The sequence below is a fragment of the Ictalurus punctatus genome, unplaced genomic scaffold, assembly GCF_001660625.3.
Source record: "Ictalurus punctatus breed USDA103 unplaced genomic scaffold, Coco_2.0 Super-Scaffold_100068, whole genome shotgun sequence".
Taxonomy (NCBI): Eukaryota; Metazoa; Chordata; class Actinopteri; order Siluriformes; family Ictaluridae; genus Ictalurus; species Ictalurus punctatus.
The window spans coordinates 48753-62688 of NW_026521091.1; the positions used below are offsets into that span (position 1 = coordinate 48753).

The 13936-nt window shown below is 40.5% G+C and overlaps 1 long non-coding RNA gene and 1 other non-coding gene across 2 annotated transcripts; both read right to left on the minus strand.

Annotated features, from left to right (window-relative positions):
- Positions 1-1163: 1163 nt before the first annotated feature.
- On the minus strand, positions 1164-13640 carry LOC128630827 (uncharacterized). The gene is made up of 3 exons (XR_008395048.1): positions 13566-13640; positions 4123-4492; positions 1164-3832 (listed from the first exon to the last, which is right to left on the minus strand). It is a non-coding gene; the product is annotated as an uncharacterized LOC128630827 (long non-coding RNA).
- On the minus strand, positions 12573-12654 carry trnas-gcu (transfer RNA serine (anticodon GCU)). The gene has a single exon. It is a non-coding gene; the product is annotated as a tRNA-Ser (tRNA).
- Positions 13641-13936: the final 296 nt, after the last annotated feature.

Here is a 13936-nt window from a genome sequence, read left to right on the forward strand (position 1 = left end):
GAGAAGACTCAACTCGCTGCGCTTGGCTGTCATCATCTGTAAAAGATTGCACACCGATTGAAACGGGCTGGGATGACTCAAATGTCACTTGGGAACTTTCACTGGTCGAGTTGGTCTCAACATCGTCGGCATCTGATGTAGAGGAGGCAGGGTTTGGACAGGCAGGGGATGAGGAAAAAGTCTGATATTTTTCTTGTCAGCTGACTAACGTTAGTTAACTACGCAGTTAGCTAGCCTACATATAACGGATAAATTCACATTCTAACAAACTAAACCACATCAAACTAAATTAAACACCTTTAATAAAAAGGCTCAGGCAGGGTTAGGTTAGGGGATGACTCAACCCAACACTCATTGGTGTGGGAGGTGGCACAGGCACAAAACCTTGTCCTTCATTCTGTATATATTCCTCTATATGTATTTAACATTCTATGAGAAAATATAATTTATTTTCCATTTTTTTATACAACTGATATCATTTTTTTAATCTATATATTGTGTTAAAAACGAATTCTGCCACTTTAAAAAAAAAATAATTTTCATGAATCTCATGAAAATGAATCACATGAAAATGAATCAACGTAAATGAATCACATGTAAATGAACCATATGAAAATGAATAAATAAATTAAAGACTTTAAAAAAAATATCTGTCTAAATGTAAGACGTTCTAGGTGAGGTTAACTATTGGGGGTTGGAGGATCGGTTTAGAGAACATATTATTTGTTTCTGATGGTTAAGTTCAGGGTTAGGGTTGGCCCCTAAGTTTCAACATTGGAAAAAGGAGTTTTTATTGGTTAAAAATTAGGTGATTAGAGTTTATTGTTTGGGTAAGCCCCTAGATTTCAAGATAAAAACTGGTTTTAATGGTTGGAATAGAAGTTCTAATTGGGTTTAAGGGTACTGGATCTATGTTCCCCATCCCTATTGTCCAACTTGTACAGATGAAATTGAATCTGCCCCAAATTTAGGGCCGAACCAGGAAAAAGTTCCATTAATTTTGTCCATGTTCCCTCTCAGATCCTTCTTCCTATTGATTACTCCCCTCCCCCCTGAGAAGAAATGCCTTTCTCTCTATTAATATATACCCCCACACACATTTTATATATAATATTATATTATATTTATATTTTTGTGTCACGATATGGAGGTTGAGACGGATGCAAGTGCAGATTTTTCAAGTTTAATAAAGAACTAAACAAAATACAAAAGACACTGACATTGGGGCAAATCACTGTGGCAAAGACTAAACATAAACCAAAGAGAAAAACACAGCACCAGGGACAAAGGTAAAGAAAGACAAACGTGAGACAAAGAGTGCAGTGAAAACTGTGGCTAAATACACAAGTGCTTACTAGGAATGTGATCCAGGTGCAGGTGGTCATGTGACTGTGATGCAGTGGCTGCTGGGAACTGTAGTTCAGATTTCCTTCTCTGATTACATGACATAATGGTGTATGGTGTAATATGTGGTAATGTACGGGTATTACTCTGTGTGTGTGTGTGTCTGTATTTATACAGAGGCTGAATGTGTTGGCCACTCTTGGGTAACTTACCCAAAATACATCAGAGCATCATCACAGCTCTCATTACTGTGGATGTCCACACCAGAGACATCGTCACCGAGCTCGTCAATGAAAGGGTACAGATGGCTACACACCTTCTCTTCAGAGCGAAGGGAATCATGGGTGTGGTCAGATCTGATTGGTCAGAAGCTGTTAATAAATCTTTTAAAAATAACTGCAGCTCTGACAGCAGTGCATATGCAAATCAGTTCCCAGGTTTATACAGTATGAACGCACTCATTATAAACTATCCACGCTATATCGTCAGCGAGAATGCCCAATTCGTGTACAGTGAGACCGTATATATATATCACATGTCATTTTGTATGTGTTCACGTAGGTGGACTCGAGCAGTAACTTTGAGTGGCAGAAGCAGCTGTGCTAATACTGGGACGTGGATCTGGATAAGTGCGTGGCCAGAATGGCTCTGTATCAGTACGTCTACGGATATGAGTACCCGGGAGCCTGTCTGCGTCTGGTCATCATCCCGCTCACAGTAAAGACGTGTTAACAATATGTTAAGAATTCATAATGTAGTGTAGTGCATGTTATTATAATAATATTTATTTAAATACTATGCGTAATGCATTACGGAGGCTTTATAACATGCTTCGAATGCGTTTATCGCTCGTTATAGGCGTGTGAAAGAGTGAAGTCTTAAAGATACGTTTGTGTGTGACCTTTCCATCAGGAACGCGTTTAATGTAAAAAAAAAATCTTCTTGGAAATGACATGCTTGTGCTTGTTTGTGATGGTTTTTAGGACCGATGCTACCTGTGTCTGATGGGTAACACCTCGAATAACATGTGTGTAGAAGGTGTGAGCTTGATCCTTTCACCGTTAGCCAGACAGAGCGTCTTGTTGTTGTCCAACACGGAGGTAATTTTCTCAATCCACAGGCACGTCCACAGGTACGTCACTCACCACCCACTTGTGCGTGTCGACGGTGTCACTGCCGAGGGACAGTTTGATGGCACTCCACTCCAGTGTGAGAGGGTCGTCTTCACCATACAGCTCGTCCATGCTCACTGACTGTGGGTTGAGCACGTCGGTCTCGATGGGCTTGTAGAAGGGATTCACCTTGCAGCCCTCTGTCTCATGGAGGGTGCGCAGTGCGTCAGCGAGGGCACGGTACGCTGTGGTTTTCGTACAGCTGGATCACCTTGGCGGTCATGCTGGAGACGGGCTGCAGGGAGCGGGCGCATAGAGCTGCCTCGATGTTCGACTGAAGCACGCCGTAGTCATGCACGGGGACGCCCACACCAGGAAAGAGGTCCGACTGAATACCGCTAAACGCACAAAGATTGGATTGACTCGATTGACACTAGGTTCAAGATTTTCAGATTATGGATGTTCAGATGTTCCAGGATTCTTTACTTTTCATCTGGTATAACATTACAAGGTGCTAATGTTATATACTTCAAATGCTTTAAAAAAAAAGTTATATAGTATATAATTACAGCTTTTTAGTTGCAAAGAATTTGCAAATGTCAGTTAATTGTATTTCCTAATTTGTCCTGGAATTTCCTCCTAGTGCCTGATTCCAGTGATCCTGTGATAATGATAATGTTTTGTCTCTCCACTTTTGATTTTACGGGTTATTCAAATCCCTTGGTTTTGATTCTCTGGGTTAGTAGAATCCCTTGGTTTTGATTCTCTGGGTTAGTAGAATCCCTTGGTTTTGATTTTCTGGGTTATTAGAAATCCCTTAGTTTTGATTTTATGTGTAATTTGAAAACCCCTGGTTTTGATTCTATGTGCAAGTGGAATAGCCCTTTTCTTGAACATAATAGTAAGCTAGATGAGCTCTTTTTTAACCCTATTGGTAGTGATATAGTCTTCTTGAAACATATGGGTTATTTACTGGGTAAATACAATATAAATACTGGAGCTTAAGCTCAGGGTATCAGATCACTTCTGGGAATTCTCATCGGTGTGGATCTCGTGTGGTGGAACGGAACCAATAAAGCTGGACCCTTGCTTCTTCTCACTCACAACTGGTGTTTTTTTCTATCTCCAACTGGGCTCAGAGGTAGATGTGAGTATTGGCTTCTAAGTTGAATTTTAAGTGTTTTTGGGTAATAGGCTAAATTTGAGCCAACACCTTTGATACTCCATATGTAAGCTTTGGCGTTCTTTACTATTTATCAATTTATTTTATTTTAAGTTCTGCGTCATCCTTGAGTAACTTGTGCAGGTTGGAGTATCGTAGCGCTCTAATCAACACCACGTTCTCACTCAGGTGTGGGTCCTCTCGCATCAGAGACCTGGAACACACACACACACACACACACACACACACACACACACACACACACACACACACACACACACACACACACACACACACACACACACACACACACACACACACACACACACACACACACACACACACACACACACACACACACACACACACACACACACACATGCTCGATTTATTCCAGCAAGACATCTGTTACATTTATAGATAGTTTTAATTAACAATTTAGAAAAAACAATGGATGAATCTAATCTAATCTAATATGTTCACCCTGTTCGTAGACGGACATACCCGGCCATGACGATAACAGAGTTGACGACTCTCATGTTGAAGTCGTAGTGGTCCTGCCGGGAAAGCTGCTTGCTGCACAGCTTATACAGCTGAATCATCTTCTTCGCCAGAGTCTCACTGGACTTGAAGCCCTCAGCTCACAAGTCCACCTACAGCAAAAAAGACAACGTGAAACGGTTCTGTAACACGCCAGAATACATCCGTTATTGCGTTCATTACATAATGTAATGAATGACGGCACCCGAGCACACCTCTGCGATGACGGCGTGGTCGGGCACAATCATGGAGACGGATCTGAAGCGGCCTCCAGGTTGTCCTGGAGCTCGGTCCTGCCTGCGTAGCCTGGGTTCATCGTGATTAAGGCAGCTTCCTACAAACGGACGCAGGGGAAATGATAACGATTCAAACCCTTGCTAATATTCTGAAATCGATTGCAACACTGAATGAGTCTGTTCCAAGAATCAATTCAGCACAAATCTCGAATTAAAGGTTAGGGGAACAACCCACAGTATTAAGTACATAGGATCATTATCATGATTAACAGGGCGATTCCTAATACCTGGTGTCAATTCGTAGATACCAGGTAATGGGAATAGAGTCGATTCAAAGGAATCAAGCTTTGGAGTCGACTCTATAGTCGTTGTGAATATGGAGTCAACTCCAAAGCTTGATTGTGGGGGAAGCATGACTGAAGAACCTTGATTTCTCAGTTTGGGAACAATCCCAAAGAAATAGTCGGGAGACGCAGAGCGTTTGGCATCGTTGTGACAAACGCTGAATCTCACAGCTTTTTTTTTAGTTTTTAATTACTCAACTTTTAAGACACAACTTTTAAGACACAAACCCCTCGTTTATTCCTTCACTTTCATCTTTCACTACTTTTTTTATTTTACATTTTATTCTGATTCTTTCCCCCTGAATGTCTGGCTAGAACTTTCTGGAACTGGGAGCTAATGCTAAATTTAATGTTCTGTTAGAAAAGACAGCTTGATGTGTGATTTCATTAAATTCATTCAATTTAAATATCTTGTCTTTCTAAGAAAAACTGCTGATTAAGCAATGCACTATACCATATTCATGAGAAAGTAGAATTTTGTATTTGTTATTTGGCGTTTGTGTAAATTCAATACGTCGTTTTCAGCTAGTGATTAAAGAACCAGTTCATGAGTCATCTTTGTCAGATATGCTGGTGGCGCTTTCTGATTTTAGTCATTTAACCATTCAAAAGAGTTATTTGTGTGTGGAACAGTGTTGCATTGCACCCGCGAATACCTGCAACCTGGAATGGAAAATAAGATTTATTTTGTTCCAACACTTTTTTGTTGTTATTGTTGTTGCTGTTGTTGCTGTTGTTGTTGCTCCAAAACTGAAAAGTGTTAAAATGGAAGCAGAAGTAAGTGTAGCTTCTTAAATTGTGTAGTGTAACGCAGTGTTTTTCAATCTTTTTTGAGCCATGGCACATTTTTTACATTGAAAAAATCTTGTGGCACAGCACCAACCAAAAATGTTACAGAATGACACTCTGTAGCCTAATACAGTATATATAATTACAATATAGTTTCTCAATTTATTTATACTCACTCAGTGTGAAACCTGGGCCTGTTTAGATGAACACAAAGCCGATATCCTGGCAGGAATTGAAGAAAGGCATACACAAAGCTCTTCTTCACCAGCTTTCAGTCTCTCTCTGTTTTTAGTTTTTATAGCAGTTAGGCTTGAAAAGCTCAGCTCACACACATATGTTGTGGAAAATGGGAGCAATGTCAAAACTTTGTTGGCCGGAATGGGGAACTCCTTGGGAGCAGTCAACCAAAAACTGTCCAAAGGAAGTTCAGCAAATCTTAGCTTTAAACCACGATCTTGTTTCAGTTCAGTTAGTTCCTCCTGCTCCTGTAAAGTTATGTCCTTTCCAATAGCAGTCAAGGCATTCAGTGGAGGCTGAAGAGAAATAAAATGACAACTTCTCCTCAAGAGTTTACAGATGTTTACCTATTACCTCGCACATTGCAGCAGGGTGATCTTGCCGTTCCTCTGTGAGTGGGAACATCTCAAGGTTGGCACTTTGCACATGTTGTTGCCAGAGGTGCACCTTTAAATGGAATCCATTTATTTTATCCATGCTTGTAAGCAGGTTCTCATTTCGGCCTTGCATCCGTGTGTTCGGTTCATTCAGATGATGAAATATATCTGCCAGGTATGCCAGCTTTGCACACCACTCATCACTTGCAAACAGATTTGAGTAATCAGACCTCTCGTTTGTCAGAAACACTTTAAGTTCCTCCCACAGCTCATACACACGGGCCAGCAACTTGTCACGCTACAACCACCGTATGGAGCAATAAGGCTTTATGCTCCGCTCACATTTCCTCACGCAAAGATGCAAATATACCTTTTCAAAGGTCGTGTCTTTACAAAGTTCCCTATGTGCACAACATCATCCACCACAGGAACTAGTTCTGCTGGTAAAGTCTTTGCATGAAGGCCTCACGGTGCGGAAAACAGTGTGTAACAATAAGATCTGGGTTTCTTTCCTTCACTCTGCTAACAAAGCCTTAGGTGTGCCCGACCATGGCTGCAGCTCCATCAGTGCAAACACTTGTGCAATTTTCCCACGTAAGTCCTCCCTGGTCAAGATATTCCAATTTGACCCAAAAAATTTCCTCTCCTGTTGTTTTTTCTGGCAGTGCCTTACAAAATAGGAAGTTTTCTCTAATGGCATCTTCATCCACAAAATGCACATTGGCCAAGAGCTGAGAATATCCGTAGACTCATCAAGTTGCAACACAAATTTCCTACTGATGTGTATCTTTTCCAAAACATGGCTTTCGATGTCTGTAGACATGTCATCAATACGTCTGCCAATTGTGTTATCTGAGAGCGGGAGTTTAGATATGTCTTTAACCGCGTCAGGGCCGAGCATCTCGTTGACAGTGTCTTTGCGGGCAGGTAGTATTAACGTCTCTGCCACAGTGTGGGACTTTTTTCATTTAGCTACAAGTTCAGCAACTAGCTTTGAGGGCTTTCTAATTTACCTTTGTGGTTTTTCTCATTAATGTTGCCTGTTTCAGTGTTTTCACACAGACAAACAAAATAGTCCATCGGCTTGTTTTGAAGCGACTAGTGTTTCGTTTGGATATAGTGTTTAAGCTTGCTTGGCACCATGGCGCTATTGGACTGCTTCTCGCCACACACCAAGCATAATGGAGTCGGGGTCATCTCATCGCTGGTGAAAGTAAATCCTAACAAAAGATAACTTTCGCTGTATTGCCTCGAGCTCACCGTCTTTGCTTTCTTTTTACCACCACTCATACTAGGCCCTTCACCTGGGTCACAGTCTTGTCCAGGGCCCAGTTCAGAGTTTGCATTTTTCCTTTTTAAAAACTTCTCCATCACTGCCACCACGACCTGTCGCATGCGTCACTAATTCTCTTGTCTCTAAGAAGGTAGGAGGCAATTACCTGCTGCCACCCGGACGAATATTACATTACTCTGCCAGTCACTATATTACAGCACAGACACTCAACAATGGCTTATTATTTGCAGATAATAATGAATAAATTTTAATAAAAAAGAATTTTAAGATTAAGTGAAATTGGACAATTTCTCAAGGCACGCCTGACGATCTCTCACGACACACTAGTGTGCCACGGCACAGTGGTTGAAAAACACTGCTCTACGGTATGTAGACTGTATTACATGCGTGTTGAGCAGAGAGGAGATATTATAATATTATACAGTATCTGGAAATATAGTGTGTGACTGCTGCTGAAATAAGGAGGAGACTTAGGATTCTCCTTTTCAAATCTGAAACCAAATTGCTGAACAGCACAATACTCAATAACAGCCGGGTTCAATTCCCGGCCAATGCAGAAGTGAATTTTGAAAGTTAAGCCTTCACCAAAAGAACATTACAAGCCTTATCATTTCTGCCCAAACTAGACCAACTCCATGCTGCTGAAATATACAAGAGACTTAGGATGCTCCTTTTCTATTTTGAAACCAATCTGTTTAATCAGAACAATACTTAATGAAAAGCACACTCTGCATTGTCCTTAATCCTTTAAGATAAGCATTGGTGGTTCAGTGGTCAAATTCTAACCTACCACACGGAATTCTCACCTGCCACGCGGGGGCCGGTCACACGTAGGTGTAGAGCGCTGACTAGCCAATAGAAAGCAAGGAAAATCCAGGAGGAGGGTCGGACGAACCTAACGTAAAAACATCCGTTCAAATATTTATATTATTTTATCTGTTACATATTGTATCTATGTAATTTTTTAAAAGCGGCATTGTCAACATTTACTATTCCGATACTCTTTCAGTGTGTAAAATTAACTGTTAAAGAAGAATGTGAAATTAACAATTTGTCAAAATTAAAATAACTATCTAAATAATATATGCAGGGTGTGTTATAGTAAGTTATTGAAAATGTATTCCAAATAAGGACTAAGATTTTAAAACATTTACAAATACAAGCTAGATAAAACATATTTACAAATACACAGGACAATTTTGTTTTGTTTTTTTAAATACAATGTTGTCTATACACAATTCCACAATGGTAGAGAGAGAGAGAGAGAGAGAGAGAGAGAGAGAGAGAGAGAGAGAGAGAGAGAGCGAGCACGAGCGAGAGCACAGAAAACGTAGAATGAGATTCATGGACAACAGTATTACACAGGATTTGTAACTATTTAGCAAAATCCAACCTTGTGCTTGGCTTGCAATCAGACATGCCATGCACAGACCTTAAATTCTGTGTTTCACAACAAAGTTATTTTCTCTTTTCAACAATCCACCTCTGCCTCTCAGCCTCATAGAATGAGGACTGCTGAAACTCTGCCCATGCCGTCTCTGCATTCATTCCCTGTGCCTGATACAGGGAGAGCACTTTAGAAGGACAGTAAATGTATTTGCCTGCCGCTCCAGGGAAACCAGTGTGGATATGAGGGCTATTGGGTCCTTGTTTTAGTGGCTGGTGGCAGAACCTGCACAGATGACCAGAAGGCCCTCTGCAGAGTATGCCTCAAAGACTTTCCTGGAGCAGTAGAAGTATTTAACATCACCAGCCTGCTAAAAGAAATGTACAGAGGAGCCATCACCCATGTAATGAGAATTTGGCTGACCACAAGCTAAACAGGATCTAATTTGTTTTTTTGGTGTCTTCTCAACTGTTGCCTGTGTCAGAGGTGCGTCTTCAGGAACACCACTAGCAGGTGGATTGAACGGAGCGGGAGGCTGTATTGTTCCTGACCACATCTTTTCTTTGAGGTGTTGACTTCTCTTGCAAAGAAGGATTGTCTTTAATGCTTCTTGACTCTTCAGATGAGCCCCGAAGTAAATGACCTGATGGGCCTCTCCTGAAGGACACGTTGATTCTCCCAGGGATTTTTTTTTCTTCATGCTGATGGCCTGAATAGTACCCATAGATATGAACAATTAACATAAATAAATATATAAAAAGATTTTACTTAGTTATGCATTATGTTTTGTAAAGTAAAATTATGGTCACTGATTCTTTTAAAATAACTTGACAGGTTTCATATTAGAGTAAAAGATCAATGACCCAAAATTTAATTATACAACTATTGAAAAGATACACATCTACTCTAATATATTCTAACTTAATCTAACATAATTGTGTGATCTGCTCACTTCTTACCAAAAGACTTTATTTTAAGTGTGTGTTTGACTACTGAACAAACAACAGACACTGAACAGTAGACAATAGAAATTTCACTCGGCATACGAACGTATAATTATATTCCTGAATTGACACTACATATATAGTTTAAACCATTCAAATGATATTCATAACATACCAATGTTTCTTTTGAGTAAATAAGCAATTTTGTTATTTATATGTCGCTTTGGTTAAAAGCGTCTGCTAAATGAATAAATGTAAATGTAAGTGTATAGTTCACTTTACCTGCCGCCTAAGAGCGCTTTTTATTCTCAGGTAAAATGATGAATGTTAATCGCTGTCTGGGGAAAAAAGAAATAAACAAAAAGAGATGAAAGCCGAAAAAATAAAGCCAATAAAGTATTAACTGGTTTACGCGGTAGCGGAGGCAATTCAAAATGTAGATCTTCAAAAAAAAAAAAAAGAAAACACCAAGCTTCGGAACAGCGCCATGGAATCAACATGTGGTGAAAAATATATTGCATCTGTAGTGATAAGGACTACCACTGAGAATTAACTGGAGAAATTAAGGAAAGTTGAGCATAACTACTTTCCACTCCGGGAAAGTTAAGCAGAACTACTTTCAGCTAACTACCCTGGCAGCAGTGGGATTTGAACCCACGCCCCCAAAGAGACTGGAGCCTAAATCGTGGTAAGAAGGTGACCGGGTCATTCCGCCGGACAACAAGAAATCTGGCATGGGCGCGACAAATGGACTGTTGTGAGACTCAAGTGCCTTTCACTTAACCAGCTCTGCCGGGGACATCTAACCATTTCCAGCTGAAGACAGAGCTAAGGCGTGGTCTTTTGGACGCGATTCATCTAGGCTTAAGACCCCATGGTCCACAGTCACATCGGTAGTGTTTGCGGAAGAGCTCTTCTGCCATGACCTTACATCCCAGTTACGGTGGTGCTTGAAGGTTTGTGAACCTTTTAGAACTTTCTATACATCTTCATTACCAGGACCTAAAACATCATAAGATTTTCACACAAGTATTAAAAGTAGATAAAGAGAACCTAATTAAAGAAACCAGACAAAAATATTACACATGGTCATTTATTTATTGATGAAAATGATCCAATATTGCATACCTGTGAGTGGCAAAAGTATGTGAACCTTTGCTTTCAGTATCTGGTGTGACCTCGGTGTGCAGCAACAACTGCAAACAAACGTTTCCGGTAACTGTTGATCAGTCCTGCACGTCAGCTTGGAGGAATTTTAGCCCATCCCTCATTACAGTACAGTTTCATCTCTAGGATGTGGGTGGGTTTCCTCTCATGAGGTGCTTGCTTCAGGTCCTTCCACAGCATTTTTATTGGATTAAGGTCAGGACCTTGACTTGGCCATTCCAAAACATTGACTTTATTCTTCTTTAACCATTCTTTGGTAGAACGACTTGTGTGCTTAGGGTTGTTGTCTTGCTGCACGGCCCACTTTCTCTTGAGATCCAGTTTACGGACAGATGTCCTGACATTTTCTTTTAGAATTTGCTGGTATTATTCAGAATTCATTGTTCCATCTATGATGGCAAGCCGTCCTGGCCCAGATGCAGTGAAACAGGCCCAAACTGTAATGCTACCACCACCATTTTTCAGAAATGGGATACGGGTCTTATGCTGGAATGCAGTGTTTTCCTTCCCCCAAACATAACCCTTCTCATTTAAACCAAAAAGTTCTAGTTTGGTCTCACCTGTCCACAAAACGTTTTTTTCGAGTAGCCTTGTGTCTTGTCCATGTGATCTTTAGCAAACTGCATGCAGGAAGCAATGTTCTTTATGGAAAGCAGTGGCTTTCTCCTTGCAATCCTGCCATGCACACCATTATTGTTCAGTGTACTCATTATGGTGGACTCATGAACATTAACATTTGCCTATGCAAGAGAGGCCTTTAGTTGATTAGAAGTTACCCTGGGATCCGTTGTGACCTCGTGGACAATTACATGTCTTGCTCTTGGAGAGATCTTTGTTGGTTGACCACGCCTGGGGAGGGTAACCATGCTCGTGAATTTCCTTCATTTGTACACAACCTGTCTGACTGTGGATTGGTGGAGTCCAAACACTTTAGAGATATTTTTTTGAACTTTTCCAGCCTGATGAGAATCAACAACTCTTTTTCTGAGATCCTCACAAATGTCCTTTTTTCATACCATGATACACTTCCACAAACATGTGTTGTGAAGATCAGACATTGATAGATCCCTGTTCTACAAATAAGACAGGGTGCTCACTCACACCTGATTGTCATCCCGTTGATTGAAAACACCTGACCCTAATTTCCCCTTCAGACTAACTGCTCATGCAGACGTCAACAATGTCTGCACCATGCACGCTTCCTTTACAGAATGCGCTTAAGCAAGGTCTTTACAAGAAAAATAGGATCCAAACCCACATGGGCTGTGCCCAGCGGATTGGCAGTTCATCACCTTAACCTCTTGCTGACATAGCTCACGCATATGAAATTACATCCCGGTGTGTGGAGCAATAAAGTGGTTTCGGTGCAGGTTCTTTGCCACTGTCGTCTGGACTGCGGAATGCGTTCTGCGTTGACGGACCTCCAGAGACGCAAGAGCCTTACAGCAGCTGTGGCCAAAAAGCATTGAAATACAGCTCACGGTCGCAAAACACATAGCCACAGTGCTAGCTTTTCACATTTCTCCACCCTCTCTAGTGCTAGCTCAGGGACCTGTACAAAGCTTCCTGTTTGTAGGCGTGAGACAGACTGCAACAAACCCAGATATTGCTGGAAAGAGGAGGCAAAGTAACAAGTTTGCGACGAGAATGGGATTTGAACCCATGCGTGCAGAGCACAACGGATTAGCAGTCCATCACCTTAACCTCTCAGCCACCTCGCCATCGCTATGCAATCCAATCCTTGGTCGGCTAGGTACCGACTACCTATGGACTGCCCATCTCAGCGTGTTAAATTGCTTTGGAAAATGTAATACAGCTCATGGTTGCGAAACACGTAGCCACAGTGCTAGCTTTTCACATTTCTCCATCTCTCTCAAGGATATTCAGCTGGCCTGCCGTATTCGCGGAGAACGCGCTTAAACGACAACTCCGTCTAATATACACAAAGGCTCTTTTAAGAGTCACTTCATCGTCTCAGAAAACAGCTAATTTTATTTCTTGGGCTGTTGGAATATTTAGATAAGAGAAGGGGACATATATATATATATATATATAAATGCTTTATATTTCTATCAACATATAGAAATGTTTATTATTCGTTATTAATGAGTGAACTTTATTATGATAAATATACTGCTATGTATATTACATAATGTTTTTTGTTTTTTATAGATGATGATGAACAGTGCAGAAGAGCCGTGTATTGTCCTTAGATGAAAACTAGACAATGCACAGTAATAACGCCGATGAGCTGTGTCTGTGTACAGTAGCCAAAATCTTCCTTCTGTTCCAGCCGGCGTTGTGTCTTGTGCTGGATGGAGCTTGACTGCCCTCGTGTGTCCAGTTTAAATATTAGAACGTGGTATGGAGAGAAAAGGAGATATATATATATATATATATATATATATATATATATATATATATATATATATATATCTGTGTGTGTAAATGATGTAAAAGGCTTTCTATCAACATTATAAAAAGGTTAGTTATTAATTTTGTATTTTTAGTATAAATATAGTGCTATGAATATTACATAGTTTGTTTTTATAGAAGAGCCGTTAATTGTGATTATGTCCGAACAATACAATGCACAGTAATGAGCTGTGTCTGTAAAATAGCCCAAACCTACCTTCTGTTTCAGGTGGCGTTGTGTGTTGTGCTGGATGGAGCTTGACTGCCCTCGTGTGTCCAACCTTGAGAACGGCAATTTCCCAGCAGCGGTATTCTGTCTGAGTACCTTTGTAGTTAGGCCCGAGTTGGTTAAGAAATATTACATGGTTTATATTACTGTGTCCCCTTTTTAACGCATTCATGATCATTATTGTATACATTACAAAGATAAAGGTAATGTTCTTCCCTATTTGTGGATATTCTCGAAGTGAAATAGATGAGGCCACCTAGGGAACACTAAGTTATCTAGGAGCAGTGATGAGAATGACATGTCTAATAACATTAGAAATACATTAATAATGTTATTATAATAGAAATCAAGGTGTGCAC